Source organism: Opisthocomus hoazin, chromosome 2 (assembly GCF_030867145.1).
Source record: "Opisthocomus hoazin isolate bOpiHoa1 chromosome 2, bOpiHoa1.hap1, whole genome shotgun sequence".
Classification (NCBI taxonomy): Eukaryota; Metazoa; Chordata; class Aves; order Opisthocomiformes; family Opisthocomidae; genus Opisthocomus; species Opisthocomus hoazin.
In genome coordinates this window covers 62,942,116-62,964,037 of record NC_134415.1, presented here as the reverse complement: position 1 = coordinate 62,964,037, position 21,922 = coordinate 62,942,116, and the positions used below count along the sequence as shown (strand labels likewise).

The 21,922-nt window shown below is 42.8% G+C and overlaps 1 protein-coding gene across 2 annotated transcripts in view; it reads left to right on the top strand.

Moving 5' to 3' along the window:
- The window catches only part of AIG1 (androgen induced 1), a 124,556-nt gene that overhangs the window by 66,853 nt on the left and 35,781 nt on the right, over window positions 1-21,922 (top strand). The window lies entirely within an intron of this gene.

Here is a 21,922-nt window from a genome sequence, read left to right as displayed (position 1 = left end):
TCTATGGAGGTCTGCAAATCCCAGCAGATCCTGGGATTACTTTTTCCAGGATTCCTTCTAGATGAGATGGAGCAAAGCCGTGCCCTGCCCGCGCTGCTGTCCTCACACCAGGGCACTGCAGGAGCTCAGCAGCCTGGACCCCTTCCCAAAGCGTGGGCTGCCACCTGAGACCGCTTGCTCTCGCCTTTGTCCCACGGCTCTGCTTTGTTTAAGACAACCGATGGAAAGGGATTTTCTGGCCTCTGGTACATCCCTGTTCTGTCTTCAAACACCGGTGTACACTTGCACAGCCTCCCAGTTGGAACAAGGAAGACTGACAGACTCTTTGCTTCCCTCCAGAAGGAGGATCAGATATGAGATTTCATAGCTGTTTTTTTCTTGTTTGCTCTTAACCAAAAATTTCATGGTTATCTGAAATCCCACCAGAACCACCGAATTTGTTATGTTGTTTGCATGCCTTTCCTTGTGTCGCTTTTGGATTGCACTGTGAACTGCACTGTAGCAGATGTGCGTTCCTTCTGTGCGTCATGTTTTTTTCTTTATTTGAAAGTTCCCAGTCTGACCTTGTAAAATCTAGGGCCTTTCAGAAAAGATGAATTAGCGCCTTTAGTTTCCAAAATCTCTCTCACACATAGACATCTGGGTACACACACCCATACTGATTACGTTTTGTTTATAATTTGGTTTTTACAAAATGTTCCTTAATACATTTTGAAGATAAAATTAAATATAGTGTATGGTGTCATACGGGTTATTAAGTGTCTTCTTTAGTGGAACTTGGTGATTACTGGAAGTATGACTGGCAAATATAAAATGTGTTTGTACTTGAGAACACGGGCCTCTGGCAGACAAGAACATTGGCTATTTGGGCTTCAGCTTCCATATAGTGTGAGTCAAGTGAAACTTGGCACTAGTTGTACTATTTAGTCTTTAAACATTTTTTATAAGCCTCGCTTTCTCTCAGTGAGATTAGATCAGTCAGTGAGATGGTATTCTGCTCAGCATGGACTTGTGTTTGTTGTTGCAGTAGTCTGAGGAAGATAATTTTGGAAATAAGAAGAAATTATGCTCTGAAAGGAAAAAAATGATTAAAAATTTGTCAAGTTTGCCTCCATAGATTTGTAGTTCATTACAGTTCTCAAGATTAATGGCAGAGAATAGCTGTGGAAGTGAATTTTTTAAAAAGTGTGCCCCACTGTTAGCTTAATTTTGGTTTCTCATCCCTCCCAAATGCCATCTTCTATCAAAATCAATAGCATATCTAGATGAAAATGAAAGGTGTAGCCAAAGCTCAAATCACAACACTCCAGTCCTTCCAGATTACTGGGAGAAAGAGACCTGACTAGGTCTTTGGGTGGAAGATGGGATGGCAATATGAAAAAGATAACTATAAATTAAATATGAAGAAATACATAGTTCACAGATGTTGGAGCTGTGGGCAAGTTTCTACACTGAGCTTCTGAGAGGTTCAACTTGTGTCCCAGAGAACAGAGAAGCAGTGGAGGCGACAGGCTCTCCTAAGACCCTCCTGCATCTTTTCTGCACCATAGGCTGAAAAGACTTGTGCAGTGATGTGTGTTCCCCAGATTAGTGATTTACATAGACTACCTGCTGGGCTGAGTGTGGTATGAAATTCCAGTCATGCTGTGAGATACATCTCTACTTTGGTGTACATTATGCTGAAGGATAGCTGTACAGCTGTCCTCATGGAGCTTGTGCTAGAGGGATCTGTTCTCCAGTTGCTTCTAAAGCCCCTTAATTGCTTTTTACTACTTAATGGCTTTTCACATAGTGCAAAAGCACAAAAATAGAAGTGAGGACATCTTCTAAATTGTCTTCCTTTTGGTGAGGTTAAGAAAGTTTCATTAGTTCTCTTGGATTGTTCTTGGAATGAAGTTCGAGTTAGTTTGTTTCGTCAGAGGGGCCAAATATACGCCATGCAAAATGCCAGATAATGCACACAATAAGGAAAAGCTTACAAAATGTGCAAAATTTGGTTCTTGTCTTTGAAATTATATTGATATGTATTGAAATGATATTATATATTGTATCTTTATCCTTCCCATGCTGTGAACATACTCTGCCAACCCTGCAAAACATATTACTATTTAATTTTATCGTTTGCTATAGCTTCTTTTTTGATATATGCAATGAAATCTTACCCCTTTGACATCAATACAAATTAGGCCATTCCTTTCAGAGCAGTGAGGAATTATCCAATGGTTTGCTTTTTAAGAAGCACATTCACAGATTTAAAAATACATATAATTAAACTTTTCTAAGCAAAATTTTAAAATGTTTTTCTCAAGTTGTATTTAATTGCTCTTTGATATTTGCCTGCCTTATTAAGCTCTTTCCTCATCATATGTCATCTTATGTGCTGTCAAGATTCAGTGTGAATTTCTTCATGGCAGTAAACAAAATTGCAGAAACTTACTTTCAGTCACTGGTCTTAAAAAAGTAAGCATTTAAGTCTGACTTGCCAGATACCCCAAAAATGATGTGTTTCTTCTAAGCAATTGACTTGAACATGCACATGCCGAAAAATTTGATGTCTGCGGTACGTTTTCAGAACGGTATGTTTTCAGAAATGTGGCAGAACTGTAGGGATAGGCAGTGCATGTACACCACTGAAACTGGACGTGGGTAGCGAGCATACATGCGCTGTGCATTATTCTAGGCCAGGTGCCAAACAGAGCAGATCAGAGGACTGGGTCTGTGTAGTTAATCCTGTGGTGGCTTACACCTAATTTCCTGATTCTGTTACCTGCTGTCTCCTCATTTAGTCGCTGTCTCTATCCCTTCATTCACTTAAACTCAGTTAAGTTTTTTGCTTGGTAAACACATGGAACACCTTACAGAGACATTTTTTGTTGAAACAATTACTTTTACTTGGACTGTACTTACTTTTTATGGATAGTTCTTTCTTGACTTTATCAGAAAATAAATACATGTAAGCAGGCTATAATTTTTAACATATATAAATAAATTGTTATTACTTCATTCCTTGATCTAGCAGGAAGATGAGAAGATAAACTATGACAGAGAAAACCTGTGTTCTTATACTAATGTAATTTCTAATTTTGGATAGCATACTGAAAGAAAATAATTAGAAACACATGCATAAATGGCTTAAGATGTCAGTGATGTTTCTTCTTGATGTTACAGTTTTGACACAGAAGGTTGTATGGAGCTCTGAGCAGCCTGGTCTAGCGGAAGATGTCCCTGCTCATGGCAGGGGGGTTGGAACTAGATGATCTTTAAGGTCAGTTCCAACCCTTACCATTCTATGATTCTATGATTCTGTGACTTTGTCTCTTGAAATGCTGAGAAGATTTGCCCCTGCAGGCTCACCGAAATACTGCCTGCGTACCAGAAAGAGGCAATGGCAGTTTTTTGTGTTACGTCCCCTGATGAGAATTGAATTCCTCTCTGATGATATATGAGCTAATACAGTTCCTCAAGAGTCACAAAAAATTAAAATTTAAGAAGTAGTTGCAAAATTGCCACACGTCTTGTTACCATTTGTGGCACCAGCAGAGTTTTGAGGTGAGTACAACATTTTAACAGTGGTTCAAAAGGTGGATAGAAGCAATATTACATGGGAAGGCAGAAGGCCACTAAGAAAGTTGCAGGGTATGAAAGACTTTCTGATACTGGAGTTGATGGAAGTGAGATCTCACCTGTTTTGTCCCCAGGCAAACTCCCTGTACATTTCTGAATGGACATTGATTTTTGCCTGAGAGAGCATTGAGTAAAAATGCACTGAGCAGACAATAAAGGCCACCTGGATTTGGTCAATTGTGTATATAAAATAACATGTCCTGTTGTGTCGTGGTCCTGAATTCCGCCAGCTGAGAGAAAGTAAATGGTCCCACGGGGGGGACTGGACCTCCCTAAGTGGGCAAAGTTCAGTTGAGAGTAGATGTAAATATGGGTTGAAGATGAGGCCAGGCCTTGAAAGGAGACTGCAGGTTTAATGTCTTGCCGTATCTCTGTTGTGGTGTTTGCTTACATAAGGAAATCGTCATCTTAAAAGAGCTTATTTTCCCACCTGTTTCAGCAGTCCTTAAAAGAGCAGCCAGAGATCCTTTTGCCATTTCGTGCCTTTACTTCAACATGCAGGAATCAATTGGGTTAGCATTTTCCAAAATGTGTCCCTTTGTATTTTTTGCATTGTTCCATGCAGGATCCCAGTGGGATTCAGCCAGCGTCCTGAGCTGAAGCACTGTGAAGCTTGGGTGGATCTTCCAGTCTGTACTGACATTCTGGTCCCTGGTTCATCTGCAGTGGAGTTGTAAAACCGAGCCAGAAAAGTATGGGAGGAAAAATGTCTGCTCAGAATCTTTTATTTTTCATTTTATATGTAGTTTTGACTGCTTTTATTAAAAAGCCATTCTAAAACCAGAAACCAGCAAGTGTCATGAGACAACGAACTATTCTTCTCTAGACTTGTCCCAGAAGTTTTACATTCCTCCAGCAGTTTTTTTGACCACTACTTACACACCCATATGTTGCATGTCTCCACGCCTGAGTGGTGGCTCTGAAGCGTTCTGCTTGGCTGAAGGGGGCTTGGCCGTGCTGGAGAGCCCCGGTCGCAGCCCGGCGCTGATGGACGAGCTGCCGCAGGTAGGCAGGACACGACCACACACCTCACCTGCAGCTTCTTCAGCTGGTTGTGTCACTTCCACTTCGCTTCTGGTGAATGAGAAAAGACTGATATGTGAGCAGCTCTCCGGAGGGAAAGAAAAGAAGCAAGAGTTGGGGAGAAGAGCATAGGAAGGCATGGGCAAGGGGGAGGAGGAGGAGAGGACTGCGAAACAGAAGGGAGGGGGCACCCAGGGCCTGGGGCAGGGCAGGGAAGGGCTGAGCAGAGGGCATTTATCCAGCCCAGCAGATGGGGAGGAGAAGGAGAGTGGTAGTATGGAGGAGCCCTTGGCCAAAGAGTGTGATAGGAAGGTCCTGAAATCAGATGGGATGGAAGGACTTCTGGGGCAAACCAGTACATACGACACGTTGGTCTGGAGAAGAAAAAGCCTGTGCTGTTTGTCTGACATGATGTCCCAAAGCTGAAGGGAGGGCAAGATGGTAAGCTTTTGGATGTGCTAAAAAGACAAAACTGGAAATGTTTTCACACTGCAAATTGTGAATTTTGTCAAGAATTACTCTTCTTACAAATTGAAATTAGTAGATTTTGTCAATTTATGCCTGAACTTACTACTTGATGATTCAGTGAGATATTTTGGATGCAGTTGCCAGTAGTGAAGTGTAGTTGCAACAAAAACGAAATCCTGCTGGCCGCCTAGGAGCGTTTTGTTACGGCCTTCCTTCAAGGACTGGCTTGCTTGGCTTTGAGCATGCCAGAAATAGCAGAGGTCAGTCAGGGACTAGAACCATCAGCCAGGCTTCATTGTAAACGCTGTCCAAAACAGATTCCTGGTTGAGAAAGTGGTACCCTCTCCTCTGATAGGAAAAGCCTACTAGTATCTTTGATGTAAAGTCCATACATCAGAAAAAGCATCAAAAAATGGAGAAGGAGAAGTAGAGGAAGAAGGGGAAGGAAAGAGAAGAAGGAGGAAGGGGGATGGAGAGGAGGAAAGGAAGGAAGAATGGGTGGATGGGAGGAAATGAAACTGCTTGCCATTTTTACTACTGTTGCTTAGCTGGTGTAGTGACAAATTTCCTCAGGTATACTTGCCACTGAGGACAGCAACATAATTTTTTTCAGTTTCTGTCTTCTCTGTTTCTGCTTTCCTGGTGGCCTTTTTCATCCTTTGCATTCTTATCGTGATTTAAGATTTTTGTACCTTCCCATGCAGACTGTAAAAATCATTTTTCAGGCCCCAATCATAACAGTAAAAGGCAGACAGAATCTTTCTGGCATGCTAATCTCACAATACTCATTATTTTAATACAGCTTCTAGCAAAAGTGTATGAGGAAGGAGTATTTCATTGGAAAGGGAGGTGTTTCTTTTAATTTTAGTCCTCCATTGGTCCAGACAACAGCACCAGGTATATGGGTCTGTCTGTTTCTTTGTTCCGCAGAATATTACCGTAGAGATTTTGTGTTAGACATAACATAAGAAGTACAAACAAGTGGTTACCATGACATTATTATAGATGTATGCTGAGCCGCATAGTTGTGTGCACTTTTCATTCTCTTTATTTAGTAATGTATAAGCTGAATGTTTTTCTAGCTTAAGTAGTGGAATTCAGTTTTAGCGATCATCACTTCTAGTAATTGCCTGGCTGCAGCAGAGATCAAATAATTATGTTCCTGAAACGAGCCTTTGTTTAGTCTTCATTTGTGCCTCCTTCTCTATAGTTCCACTGCGGAGACAGGATGGAGGGCACCCTCTGTTTGCATTTTCCTGGCTCACCCCTCACCAGCGGGTCATGCAGATGTGTCTGGCATAGGCGGTTTGTGTCACAGCCTGGCTTTAGCACTGGCCCTGTCGCCTCCTCCCAGCCAGGTTTTTCCGTCTGGTGCAGCAGAGATGCTGCTCTTCGTTGGGGAACGCGCTGCCCCGTGGAGCAGTCAGGAAGTAAACCTCCACCTTCGCCACCCGGCCCTTTCTACTAGCGTTAATGATTTTTTTTTTTCTTTCAGCTGTGGGGAAAAACATTTTCACTGCTTTGAAAAGGGTTCATTCAGCCTTTCTGTAACAGTTCAAGTGGTTGGTTTTCTGCTGGCTTCTGAAATACATTACAAATCACAATCTGGAAAAAGTTCTAACACAGTTCCAAGTCTTGCTGCTGAATTTGGATACGTTGCTGGGTCTTACTCTGTAGCTCATCCTTAACAACTGACAAAATATTTACTCGGCACAGTGCAGAAAAGGCGAACTTTCTCCAAAATATTATACAGAGTTGGAGTCAGAACACAGACAATGAGGCAAAAAATTGGACCTGCCCACCAAGCCATTAGCTGAATCATTTTCCAGAATGTCATGAGAAAGAGCTTCATCAAATCGCTGTGCTGCATAGCTGCTTCTTAGGATATGGGAGTGGAGAAGGCAGCCAGGTCCCCAGTAGTGAGGACAACATATTGCAGTTTAGACTAAAGTCTTAAGCGTATATTTGCACAGGCAGTTCCAGCAGGGAATGTTCTTTGCCATTTTTTAAACAGATACTTCATAAAAAGGTGGTTTCCCTGAACTGGTCCCCTGTGTTCAAAATGAACAGCAAAATCTTCAGCCCGAGCTAGGAGCATTGTTTCCTTTTTGGTACCTATTCAGCGTCAGCTTCCCCCTGAGGAAAAGATGATTAAACTGTTGGAACCAGACTGGAGTTAGTGAAGTGTGATGTGGTGTGCTGTTCATCTCCTAATCTAGAAAAAGTGGGTTTAGTAGTATTTTACCCCGCTTGTTTGAGAAATTATGGAGAAAAAAAGAAAGAGCCCATAGTGACAGAACTGTAAGCCTGATTATAGTTTTCTTCTGCTTTTACGTTGTGATCCTGTGCAAAAGAGCCTCCTCGGTAATTATATTCCATTGTCTTTTTGACAGCGGTTGGTTTTAAACCAAATAGTACAGCATATCTCCAAAAATAAGATCACACCTCACCACATACTTAAATGCAGTATGCTGCACTAAATATTGCTGGCAGATTCCTTGTTTTCAGTCTGTTGCCTGCTCCCCAACTCCCCAATATATCAGGAATAATGAGGCATAATAATTCAACCCTTCTAAAACTGAGCAGAACTATTTTCATAAGGCAAGAGGGTTTTTGCAATCCTAGCTGCAACCACATTTATATCCATTGATGTCACATCATTGTTTTTCCCATCTCGTTAGAATAATAAGAAATATACTGTCCCAACTCTCTAAGGAACTGCATGGTACAGCTACTTTAGCTGCAGAGATTTGGAGGGAGGGGATACAAGTGAGCATTTTTTTCTCTTTTTTTTGATGAATAGGTTATACGTTTGTCTTTGCTAATAGCAGTCACGTGAATTGGCATCTTGGGTGACTGCTGCCTGCAAAGCAATGCATACTTGTCTGTTGTCATCTGTTGTGAGACCCTGAGAAAGCAGGTTCTTTGATGGGTCCTCACCGATCCAGATCAGAGGTGTTTGTAAGGCTAGGAACAACCCGCGACTTTGATAGGCAGTGAAAAAGCCAAGAGCACTGTCATACACTCGTTCAGAAAACCTGTGAAGAGTGCTCACTTTTCATTCATCCTGAGCCTCTGAAAAGCAGGCGTGGATGTCCTGCAGCTGACTTTCCCTCGAAACTCAAAACGTTGAAATCAGTTGTGTAGTGGTTTTCAGCCGCCTGCTTTTTTGAGATGTTGTGTAACCTAAAGAAAATAGGGCTTTTCAAGGTTGTTATTTTAAATGTTCTATTTATGTTACAGAAAACTTGACAGTCCAAGTTAATTATTGATTCAGTTGCTGACAAACTGGAAGCAAGAACAAAAATAGGATGATAAAGTAACCCTTGGAAGAGTTTTGTCAGTTATAAATCCTCCAGGGATACAGCTGAATTGTTATTATTTTTATATAAAACAAATGGGAAAAAGTCTTTGCTGTATTTGAATATAGTATTTTATCGGTAAATAAGAACAACATACCCACAAATCAAGTAACATTTCCTCAAAAACCCAGTTGAGATGAAATAATGAAATAACTTATCCAAACTGCTATTATTGCAGAAACCAAACTATCCATATTCAGGAAGCATGGCATGAGATAAAGCTTGAACAACTGAACCATTCAGGTTAACATCAACCACACTATTACTACTTTTATTTTGGTGTTCTGTTTCATCAAAGATTGAGATTTTCAGAGAATTGCACAAAAAGGTTTGCCCACATCTTTTTTTCTTAATATTGTTAGGAGATGTGTGGCCAAGCCTCTGCCAGCTTTTTAAAAGTAAGAGCAAATGCAAGGCTTTTTAAAGACAAATACATGGAATTCTGACAAGGGAGGGAAAAATGGTATTTAAACATTTGGTCACTCTTTATCCAAGCTTCAAAAATATTTTCTGATGTGAGAGAGAAACACTGGCCAGTTATAGAAGCACATGATTTCCTTTCCATTGTGTTTAAAAACAAGAACACATAGAGAAACAACCAAAACCCTCCAAGAAAAAAAAGAAAACCTTTGTATAACTCCCAGTTTCTCTTGGTAATTGATAAAAAGATCGCATTTCAAGTTCTTCCTCAAACAAACTGCATTAATGGATTTTGAAAACATGTAAGAATCTGGAAGAGATAAATAAATCTGCATTTAGTATCCTACAAGGGAAGATCATAATATCTTCTGAGAAAAAAAATAGAACTTACATGACTCCACAGTGCTTTCCAGCAGTTGCCTTTACAGTGTCCTATACCACTAGTGCTAGTTAAGGACGTTATGCTGCATTCCTGGGCCCAGTGCGGGGCAGCAAGGTGCGGGACTTGCAGGTGGATAGGTGCGGGGCTGCTCAGCAGGTGGAGGGAAATCGTAGCTCACCGTTTATCATTGCTCTGCTCTGTCCTGTATTTGGGGATGGGATGTGTGGAAAAGGAACATGAAGAAGAGTGTAAAAGCGGTGCTCTTCTTTGCCTTTTCTCCTAAAGAGTTTTATGAAAATGCTGCTCTTACTGTTGTGTATTTTACAGTTCCCCTGTTTCCCTTGTTCTTTCCCCATGGCCCTAAGCTGATGCTAGTTGTGAAAAAAAGAGGAGAGAGTGTAAGTTGTGTTCTCCCGTTTGATCTCATGTTTGACCTGATCTCATGGCCATCTCATGTAGTGGCCAAATAGTGGGAGAAGCTGAATATGGACAGGGCTGTTGGAGCAGTCCTCCTGTAGCAAGGAAGCATCTCATAGCAAAGCATATCAAAGGCCTTTTCTCCTGCTACAGCCACCATTTGCCAGCCTCTTGCATCAGTGTATGTCTGAGGCTGATTTAGAAGAAACGTAGCAGCTAACATATGTGAAAGCTGGCTATCTTTGCAACTCTTGCTGCTGTGGCAGTGTTGGTTTAGGTTGCCCAATGTCACTTCCTTTCTACACTGAAGTGGATGTGGTTATACTTATAAAAATATTTTTGTCATTGTAGTGTATTTTGGTCAAGGAACTTTCTGCCAACATAAACTGCCTGCGCAGGGTTAGAGTTTAGCAGCGTATCTGTGTAGATACATCTCTTAGTCTATATTACATTTTGAGAGGCTGACACTAGTGGCTCTGGTTATGACCGGGTAGTTCAAAAGATGAAGGGTTTGTATGTTTGAACGCTGGCTCTTGCTCTGTATTTGTGCTGACTAGAGCTTGAGCATGATGGAGAATTGAGCCCTTACTATCATCTTTACATTCAGTACAGCAGTCTTGCTCTCACCTTCAGTATAGCTGCTTGGCCACGACATGGGCAACCTTGAAACACGTCTCTCAGCCTGATGAGAAAAGGTCGGGCATCATAGTGTTTCCATCCAGTATTTCTGTTTTGCTCTCCTGCATAGGTCTTGCCTTCACCCTGTATTCCTACTTTGTAATGAGGGTGGTGGCACAGTAGTTGCATTTATCGGTGGAAAGCTGCGATCTGAAAGAAATTAATTCCCGTACTCCAAGATAGAAATTATTACCTAATACCCCTTTCTAGTGCTTGAAGTGCTTAAAGACCACTTTGTCCTGCTTATGGAGTGAATTCTCCAGTTTATATTATGGAATTAAGACTGTTTCTGGTATACATATTTTAATTTATAAGTATTTGACAATGATATTGTATGTCAATTGCTGGAGCAATCTAATAAATTCCACTCGAAGACCCAGACAGAAATATGATTGTCCGTAATGAAATTATCTTTTGATTACAAATATAGTGCTTTAATTCAGAAGTTTTGTACCTCAGACACATTGATATCTTACTGCTAGTTGTTTTCATGTGTAGCATTTTGGTTTTACTGAGAGAGACTATAAATGTATGTATTACAATTAGAAATTTTCTGGAATCTCTATTTGAAAAGCAGAGTGGAACATCATAATCTTAGCAAAAAAGCACAAGTGAAAAGTGAACAGTGAAAGAGCACAAGAAGTCAGAAACTACTGCCATTTGGACTGAGAAACAGGCGAGTGGTGCTTTACTTCAGTTATGCCTATCTATCACTTGCGCTTTTCAGAATTTTTAAAAGTGGTAGAAGTGAGGAGTAACTTTATTTACATTTATTCTGTCACAGTATCTGTTATCAGGTCTGTGCATATATGTGGAGATAAGATTGTTTTGTTTGGTGGGACGGAATTCCTTCAAGACACTACATTCTCTTTTTACCATGGTCTTAACTGGATGATTATGTCCTTCCAGTAAGAAAGTCATCAGAAATCATCTTAAGCAGGTTTTTTCTGACTTTCTTTCCCTCTTCTATCTGGAAGCTATACTTCAACATCGTTTAACTATCATGTTAGTTTATGCAAGCTAAATTTGACATGGCATGTAGCACTGTCATCCTTAACTTCGTATCATCATCTGTTGTTCCAGTTAGCATCAAGGTCCTTTAAATGTAGTAGTCTTTGTCTGCCCCAATCTTTTTGTGTTGAGTTATTTTATACATATTACTAGGCAGTAATTTTCTGGTAAAGACAAGGCTGACTTCAGCTGACTTTTTCTTATTTCAGTATAAAAATTCAAGGAAAAGAATCCTGTCTTGGCCCAGATGACTCTAACCTTTGCAGTCAATTGTCTAGTACATCTATTACATGTTGTACTTACTTTGGAAGCTGCCTTATTTTTGCTGTTTTGGATGGCTGCTCTGACACATCCACTTCTCAGTTTTACCGAAGAAAAACCCATAATTCCCTCCCTGGCCATGGGCTATCTTGTAGCCTTACTTTAATTATGGCTTGGAAGTTGGTTAGGTTTATGTCAAACCATCATTGCCTATGCTTGTTTCATAATTAGGTGTTTTTTAGAGGACAGAGAATACTGGCAGCACAGATGATAAAATTTAACCAAAATGCATTCTTAATAAACAACTCCACCTGTGTAGAGATCACATCAGTTGGTTCTTCAGCAATGGTCCTGTACATACCTGGGAGTTTTGCTTCCAAACATCACAGGATTTCTTTCCTACCCACCCCACCCCCTCCATTTGAAACCTGATACCTATGGGTATCTAAGTATTGTAGAATGGAGCTACAAGTCTCTAAAATTAATGCTGTTGGTTAAGAAAATGCTAGCTAGGTGTGGAAGATTCCTCATCCAATCCTGGAATTAGCAAGCATGCTGAAAAAAACAACCTTACAGGAGAAGGGTGGAGATGTGACGGACAAGCTGGTGAAAAATCACAGTGGCGTTGGTGGCTGGCTGCAAGGCTGCCTCTGGTGGATAATTCCCATTTGAAAGCCCTGTTTCCTCTTGTTTCCTTGTACCGATTCTGTATGAGGTTCTTAAACTGAACACTAGGTACCAAGGGGCGGGTACAATAATGGCATTGTTTTCGTCCTGCTCATGAACCTCAGAGGCAGATGGCATCATGAGTATTCTGTACTGCAATGAAGAATAAACCCCTGCTAAATCTTCTTCTACCCTTACGCTCCATCAGCTCCAGTAACAGGGAGCTGATAAAGAGGGAGAAAAGAGTGACTGCTAAGAGACAGGCTCTCTTCAACATTGACTCTGTGATGTTTTCATCCTCAACACTGAGTCAGGTTGCCCAGAGAGGCTGTGGAGTCTCCATCCTTGGAGATATTCAAAATGTAACTGGACACTGCTCTGGGCAGCCTGCTTTAGTTAACTCTTCTCTGAACAGTTAGCTTGGGTTAGACAATCTCCAGAGGTTCCTTCCCACCTCAGTGATCCTCTGATTTTCTGATTTTAAACTCACCTTTTCAAACATGGGTGGGTCTTAGGCTCAAAAGTACCTCCCTCACTTGGAAGTAGAATGTGGGCTTCAGGTATAGAGATAGCTTTGGAAAAGCTAAATGCTTAATGACTTAGGAAATGGATCTTTCAGGAGACCATAGAACGAAGCAGCAGCTAACATCAGTCCTGATTCAAGGTCGCCTTTGCTTAACTGCACACAACCTAAAATGCTGTCATTTGGCTTTTCACTCTTTTCTAATATGGAGAAGTAGAAAAGTGCTGAATATCAGCCATTGTTGCAAGCCCAGGAAAGCAAGAAGCCAAGACATGCGTTTGCTGACCTAAGGTTATTTGAGCAGAGGTTCTGCAGCGTAGTGGGTTGGGTTGCAGAGGTACATCTGGCAGAGGGAAGTTGGGAAATGTCCCTTATAAGCTCATGGGAAAAGTACTGATAATGTGTGAGTGGGCAGCGCAAAAGCTTGAGCAGATGTAGTAGCAGCATGCGTTGCTGGCCCTGTGTGCCCTTGGAAAACTGTAAAATACTTCTCCATTGATTCAGCGTCTCTAGTAGGCAGATGATGAAATGTCACTATTCTTCAAGCACAACATGTAGAGCCATCATTGTAATGGCCACTCTGGAGAGATTTACAGCCTTCAGAGGCTACCGCAACACAGATAGGGAAAGGTTATCTTCATATCTCCTCTTTTGTGTCTGCTGACAAGGAATTGCTTCTCACTGGCTACACAAGAGAGATTTATGGTCTTTACTCTTCAAGAGTGTACAATGTAACCTGTCTACCTCACGCTGTGAATGTTTAGCAGGTGTTTGGAGGTGCAGTTCGAGCTGTGACTGACCGAACTTCAGAGAGGTTACGTGCACAAGAAGGGAAAGAGATGTGACATTGCTTTGAGAAGCTGCAAGAGTTTAGTTTGGAATGCTTTCACCCACTTTAGCTGGGGGGTTGGAAGAAGGCATTTGAAACAGCTTATAACTATATCATTAGTTGAGATTGATACTCTGCCTGTAACTGCTGTAGATTACAAGATTTAATTTTGTAGTGTACTTGAAAAGGTGTCTGTCTTTCTTTGGTCATTTGTACAGTTTAGAAGCCTTCTCAACGATTAGGACAGGTTTGCTCATGGGTCTTGGGTAGAAGAGAAGGGAAATAGTGGAGGCCAATGAGAGGTGTGATTTTTCCACAAGTATTTTTTCACAAGCGTGATTAAAGGACAATGCCAGGAAAGGATGAAGAGAAAAGCATGGACTGAAGAGATATAGGAATTAGAAGGGAATCCTGCCTTGGGGTGGAGGAGTTGTGCATCAAAATCAGACTGGTTGTTGAAAGAAGATGTTTTGAAACTTAGACTTGCAGAGGTAGGTAGAGAGTTTGTTGGCATTTAGGTAGAAGAGGCAGGCACAAGGACTGTTTTTAAAAATCTTAATTTATTGTATTTTTATGTTTTACTCACCAATTTGTTCTTTCCACTGAAAAGAACAGTACTCTGATATTAAGGATGCTGCTATCAGTGCAGTCATCAGCTCTTGGGAGTAAGGGCTGCAGGGGGACATGCTGGGTAACTGCATGGCTAAACTCTAGCGTAAAAAAATAAAACGTGAGAAGCCCATGGCCCTGAGCGAGCTGAAAATTGGTGGATTCTAGTCCAGTACAGGTAAAAGCACAATACCTAAACCCAGATAAGCAGAGGGCAGGTAGAAATAGGTAGTGGGTTGACAAGGGCTCATAAAGAAACAAAAGAGATGGCATGGGTCATTGTAAAAACAATGATAGACGAGTACTGCGGGAGTAGCAAAGCATTGCTTTTTTTTTCACATCCCAGACATTTGGAGTCCCAGACAGAGTGAGAGTCTGGATCTTGATGAGAATGTGGACAGGATGAATTAATAGAGACAAGACTTTATTAAAATGAACAAAAATCTGTTTCCCGAAAATAGCTGCACCAGCAAGTGAGCCAAGAACATGGTTTAGAGTGGAGTGAGGGCACGGGGATCTGCGTCCTGTGCATCCCCTGTGCACTCAGGGAACAGAAAGAACCTCCAGTCCCTTGCAGGGGTTAGAAGGAGTAGCACAGTTTGGGGCATATGTTTCGCCCAAAACATAACTCACACCTGAGCTACAGAGAAGCTGCTGTTGGCTGCAGATACAGAGCTTCGGTTCCCACCCTTCTTCATCACCTCAAGAGCAGCTCAGGCAAACTTGCATTCCTTGACACGAAGAGGAGAGGCTGTGTTGTGTTCTGCCTTAAACGCGTCCTCTCAGGAGGCAGGTGTGTTGGGGTTTTATTCACCCATATAAACAGCTTGAGGAAGTAAGGTTTCTGACAACCCACAGAAGCCTTTACAGACCTCAAGTGAATCAAGCCAGGTAATCAAACTAATAGTGAGGCATCAGAAAGATGAATCACTATTATTTATGTTGTGTGGCAGCTAGAATCCTCCACCCCCTCGTGCCTGGCACTGTACAAAGCACACAGTAGAGGATGATCCTTACCCTGAATTCTTGCTGCCTAATAAGAGTTTGGATTGCCACGGCTTACAGAAGTGGGAGCAGGGATGAATTTTACTAGCTGAGATCAGTAGTGCACGTTCACTTCTGGAGCTACTTGCTGTTTGCAGGTCCACAGAAGGTCATAGCAATTGCTTACATGGCCAGGCTGTTGCGTGGGGTCTTTTGACAAGCATGGCAAAAGAGCTTCTATTCACACTTTGTCATATTAGAGCCAAAATTCCTGTTGACTTGATCCTGCTTGTCCTGGTGTGTGTTCCTGGAGAATCTAATTATCCTGCCCATTTGGGTTATTTAATTTCTTCCTCTTTTTCATTCTTAAAGACTGATTGAAATTTTAGTACTGACGTGAAAATGTCTGGGGTTTATAATGAGTGTGACCTGGTACTTCACAAAGAGAGTGATGTTATAAATAATGAATCACGAGGCTGCGGGTTAATACCACTGAGATGACCACAGTGCAACCAAATGTTCTACTTACTGTACATACAGAGCCACAAATCTATGTTTGGATTTTTGTAAATGCTCATTCTAAAAAAACTGTGATAAAAACAAATCATCCTAAACATGGCTTGCTGGAACTTGTAAGTTAGGTTTTTCCTTACTTGTTTTCAATCATGCTGAAACATGCTCAGATGATCAGTGATCTCTTCCAGCTTTTAAAACCAAAAATTAATTAGGTCTCTGTTTCAGGGACAGATAGTGATTCAGATTCAGGATGTTTCTTCTTCCTTGCAACTCTGATCATGCACAGCTCCAAAGCTGCTAATAGTATTTTCTGTAGCTCTTTTTTGTCTAGGGTGTCATGTCAACAATCTTCTGTGTTACATTTCTGGTAAGGATAAGTTTCCTGTGTATCTCCATTTCTCCACCCTGCTGTTGGCTCTTGCAGTGTCCTTCCCTTCTGTTCTCATTTCTTCCTTCCCACACACCTCCCTTCTCCCAAGTTCACAGCATGATTTCAACCTAAAGCGTAGCCCGGAGCTCGTGTGCAAGAGGACATCCACAGGATCTTTGGATGCATTTTGCAACCATGGGAAGTTGCAATGACCATGATCCAAGTTGGCAGAAAGAGTAAAGCTTCCCACTCAGTATTTGTCCCTAGGAGCCAGCAAAGATTGTGAAGCAACTTCATGGCTACGATGTGAAGAAGGTCCTGACATACAGTCATAGCCCTAAAGGAGGCTAAAAGTGTGGACATGACTTGAAGAGTGCTCCTTGCAGCGCATTCGGATACCTTACAGGATTCCAGGATTCTGTCCCAGCCAAGCCAGGGAGTTTAATGGACAGTCCTAACCTTGCCCACCCTTCCCTTTCTGTTTCCACTGCTGACACAATTCACGTTCAAATAGGCATAAAGTGCCTTTTAGCAGCTTGGTTAAAAATGGAGTTCCTCTCGCAATTCATTTTTTCCTTCCCACTGCAAGCTCCACGATGCCGGTGCAGACACCAGTGTGCTGCTCTGTGCCTGTGCCCCAGTCCTCGAGGCCACTGCCCCTGCTCTGCGTTTGCAGCCTTGCTTGAGCTTGGCACACACTGTACCTAACACTTGGTCGTATTTATTAGTGTTCCCTTTATGATCAGTCTGTGCCAGAGCCCAGCAAAGAGGAAGGCAGCCACTCGCGTATGTTGATAGTCCTCTGGTGGCAAGCTTTCTCACCTTGTTGTCCCAAGCTCTTCTCAGCCAGTTGCACCATATTTAGGGCAAAATTGGAGCTCAGCCAAGCTGACAGTCAAAGTTCCCCTCGATATAGCCTCCAACAGCAGGAGGCTCCCGATGGTGTTGTCATTCTCATGCGTACTGCTCGGGTTTTTATTTTTTGCACTAACACATGGGATATGCTAAAACACGAGACGAGGGAATGGGTGGTGCTTAGATATGCGTCATGAAATGTGATACACATCTGAGTGTGGCAAATTTTGATTTTCCTTTGCCACATCGTAGCAGCTGAAGCAGTGATCCCTACAGTGAAGTGGTGTCATGGTTTCCAGTCCACTTTCCTGTTTCAAACTGCCTGTGAATTCCTGAAACTTTTGCTGTCTGGAGTAGTCCAGGTTTTGTCTCTACTTTACAGTAATCAAAATCGAGAAATTTTTTTTCACTTGTCTTTGAAAAATTGTTGAAAAGGGGAAAAATAAGAGTCCCTCAAAAGCAAATCAGGCAAGTTACAAAGTTCATTAGCTGTGCATGCAAAGTGGCTTCAGTTTGGAAACTGAGATACAGCACAGAAACCGCCTTTGGTCAGATGTTGTGTGTTGCGTTGCCACTGGTCTCCCTGGCAAATGGTGAACGTGCAAACTTGCTGATTGTTTTGCTGAGGTTAAAAGAAAGGATTTACTCTTCTTTTGTAGACAGGTGAATACAGTCACTGTAGGAAAACTGCACGGTAGTCAGGCGTAGTTAAGGGTTGCGTAGGTTAAACTCGACTTTCTTAATCTTCAGTGGCTGTGTTTGGATACGGCTGTGAGCTCCATATGCTGTAGCTGTATTCAGTCTTAACTCATGTGTTGAGATGGGAGTGGGAATTCGTCTTCAGTCCTCAAGCTGCCACAGAAGTTGCTGCTCACGTAGCTGCGTCTCAGTCGTCAGCTACTGGGAGCTGAGTGTGGAACGGGGCAGGGGCCTGGCCGGTCCCTCAGCCGCTGAGGATGGTTTGCAGCAGCTTGGGTCTCCCTGAAGGGCACCCTGACACTGCTGAGCAGCCTCGGGTCCTGTCCCAGAGGGGGACAGAGCTAGGGCTGCCGGGCCCTGCACAGAGCAGCCGTACGCCGGCCGAGTCCTTCATGTGGAGGGCTCTCCTGCAGCCCCTGCGTTGCTGCCGGGGCGGAAGGGCACCGAGGCAGCCCGGCAGCTCTGAGGATCTGGCTCCCGGAGTTCAGCGGCTGGTGGGGAAGTCTGGGGGTCAAAGGCCCAGACCCAGGCATGCCTGTTCGTGCTTCCTCTGGCCTGTATCGGACTCCCATCTCCTTCCCACTTCCACAACAACTCCTGTATGTTTGGAGAATCAACTGCGCGTTGCCTGCCTGGCCGGCTGCCGTGAGGGCATGGGAGATGAGGTCATGTGGGAAAACGGGTCCAGCAGAGCCAAGAAGAATGTGGGATTTGGGCAGCAGCCAAATTAAGATTACTTTTATATGGCCATCTGCACCTGCGTTTTTGAGGACAGGGATATCTGGGGCTGTTGACCTGACTCAGCAGTTGCACACACAGAGGCTGGCAAGGTTTCTCCCCTCTCCTCTCGTCTGCTCAGTGTCCCTGCCAACACCCTATCATCCCTGTCCAGGTGCAAGTAATCTGTATTGAGAAATCAGAAAAAAACTCATCCCAGGAGACGACGTGAGGCTGATAGCAAAGGAACAACTGCGGAGGTACTCTGTCCAGAATATACCAGCTATTTGTGAAAAACCTGCCTGTCCTTAAAGCTCCGTGTCCTGGAACTGGGATCTGGGGGGAATGGCAGATGCAGTTTTCCAAAAGCCCCATCCCACTTTCAACACAGGCCCATAAAAGGAGGGGTCTGTGGTCGCGAGGGGAATCTGCTGTCTCCATAGTGCTTGCACTGACTTGTCTGTACCGCAGCCATCTCACAGAGTCTTCCTCGAGTCTCGGTTGCAGCTTGGGCTGTCGTGCAAACAGAACTTGCTGGGTTTTTTTACACACTACCGGAAGCGTGCTTGGACCTCTGAAGACAAGAAGGCTGGATGCGTGTTCCAAGCAGCCTGTGCTCTTAAAATGAGGAAGAAAAATAATGCGTAGATGGATGTAGAAGAAAATGGGATGCTGGCAAAATCGATGCAAGAGAAATGCAGTCTGATGCATCTTTGTGTAGATTTGGATTTTATGCATAAAAATGCTTATAGTGAAGTTTGCCTGACAGTTTCCATTACTTCTAACTTCACCAAGATAAAAAATTTGTAGCCTGAAGTTTTCCATGTGAGGAGTTACATTCGTACCTTATTTTTTTCAGGAGGGAACTTCAGAAACCGCAGATCAGCCATGTGTAAAAACTGAATTGTGGGAAACCAGATCTTTTGACATCGGAGGTGTTCCAGCACCTTCATCCTTAGAACAAGAGGCTGAATTTTGACAAAGAGACGATGTTGTGTAGGGATACGTCTTTTCCTGGTCTTTCGTTTTCAGTCTATTTGGATAACCTGCAAGCTTCTGAAGTCCTCAGTTGCCGCAGACTCTGGGCAGGCTTGTTAAAAGTGGGCGGATGGTTCCATTGGTCCTGCAGAGGAAACGCTACCCCAGCCCTGTAGTAAGGACTGAGTTGCACAGAAACTTCTCAGAAAGACAAACACATTTCTGCCTGGAGTGGGAAGAGCAACCATGACTTTTGATGACATTGCTTTCCGGATTGCTGAGGATTTCTGTGGTCATACAGGAACTGCAATTAGTGAATGTGTCTGTACGGGCGTGCCTTTTGGTGATTTAGATCAAGGTCTTGTATTAAGCAACATGGATTTGTCATCTTTTCTTCTTTGCGAGGCGGCCAATGGTATTCTTGAGTTAGTGGTCCATTTTCCCTCCCTTTTTATCTCCATAATCAGTTTCCTGGTAGAGAGTAGCAGAGATCAAATATATCTACAGAATTTAAAATTAACTTGCTTTTCTAGAAAAATTATTTGCATGTTTGTTGCAACATGCAGATTCAACTGAGGTGATATGTGCACAGGCAGTCGGGTTTGTTGCCTATGACAAATGAAATAGCAACATTGGAGCTATTGGCTCAAATGATTTTCCTGTGAAACCTATACAAGAGACACCCCTTCCCAGGCAGGACTCAAATCATTTCATGCCTTTGTAGCACTGAGACATGGCCAGAGTGCTGGTCCCATATTCCTTGGGAAAGCCAGGCTTAAGCATAGAACCCAAAATCTAAGAATTTTAGAGGTGGACATGTGGCAATCTGTGGCTTCTGAATTGGTGCAAACCTAGCTCTTCTTCTGTGTCCTTACACAGAAGTGATGGTGCCCAGTGAGTGGGGAGGACAAGAAAGAAACAGCTTCCTGGAAGCAGGTGGATGAGGGTGCAGCACAGAGAGATTGTTAAAAGGGATGGATCTAGAGTCCCAGATGAGTTGTTCGGGGAGGTAAAGGCTGGCCGGGGGATCTGGGAACACAGCAAGGCAGAAAAGGGTAGCAGAGAGAGAAGTCTGTGACACAGAGCCAAAAAGGAGGTGAGGATTGAAGCCTGTGAAAAGAATAACGACAAGGTGAAAGGCAGAAGGGGTCAGACTTAGGGTTTCTGGGCTTGTGGGTATTCCTGTGAATCCCAGGATTCAGCATTGCCTTCCTCAGCTTCAGCTTCCTCAGCAAATAGCTGTGAATCGCAGTAGTAAAGTGTGCTTCTTCAGCTCTTCCTGGTAACTGGCCTTCTTCACCTCTTAAAATAAAGGCTCTGTTTTAGATAGCATGTGCACAACTGATACAGGGATTTCTAGGCCGCATGTGCCAACAGCGAGAAGCTGAGGTGTGGCTTTCATGCCTTCAGGGTACAGTGGACTAATAGGAATTTGTTCAGCTGAAATAAAATCAGGAACTCTATTTGCTTCCAGCCAGCTTTAGGAAGAGGGTCACTCTGAACTCAGACCAGCACTCCAAGCTGCTGGTGTCATTTCTTTTCAGATCGACTGCACTGAATTCTTTAAAAGCTGTCATTATTTTCTGATTCCCTGGTCAGCTTTTGGGGAACAGCACAAGACTTTCAAGCTTGTCGCCCTCAGACCTTCCAAAAAAAATTATATAGTGATTGAGATGAATGTAGGCGGCAATATTGCTTGTGCCTCTTGGTTTGCAACACGGGAAGATTTTCCATATGTATGGAATAGTCATCACTAGCTCCTACACCCTTCTCTGCATTACAATCAACTAAGAAGGTGAATCAGGGACAGGCAGAAATTCGGAGAGCTATAACCAGCTCCCTAATGGCTCTGCTGTCCTTTGTGCGGACACCAACATGAACCCAGTGAGCCGTGTGTTGCTCTCACGCTCTAGCTCTCTTCATTATGAGGTACTTGAAATAGCGCTAATAAGCATACTTTTCTGGCCCCAGAATTACCGACTTCATGTTATCTGCCATGGGAATTCCACTGTCTCCAGCGAGGTAGTTGTGTTACCCAGAGATGAACTGCCAGAGAGAAAATATCTAAGTAAACAAACATATGCTTAGTGACCTAATTAAGCAGAATGTTTATATTCCATTCAAGTATGAGACCATCTCAGTTTATTTCCTGCTCTGCATTTTAATTTTGCTGTCAGAAGTGTAAACAACTGGCTGCGGAGTTTTTGTCTCTCAACAACTGACCCCGTCAGACATTGAAAATACAACTAAGATGTGAGGTGTCAAGGAGTATCAGCAAACCTTCAGAGAAAAGTGCAAATGAGAATTATTCCGTTGATCTCATCTTAGTTGCCTGTATTATTTTTCCACATTGTCTAGTAACTCAGTTAAGTAGCCTATGTGCTCAGGAAAAGTGGAGTGTTTTTGACAAAGTTCGTTAGTCAGTTCATTACAATGTATAATAAAATAGTCACAATTTAATGCTTTATTGTGAATTGGTGGGCAATATCAGAAGAATGGGGCATAATGTTAATAGCAAAGCAAAACTGTT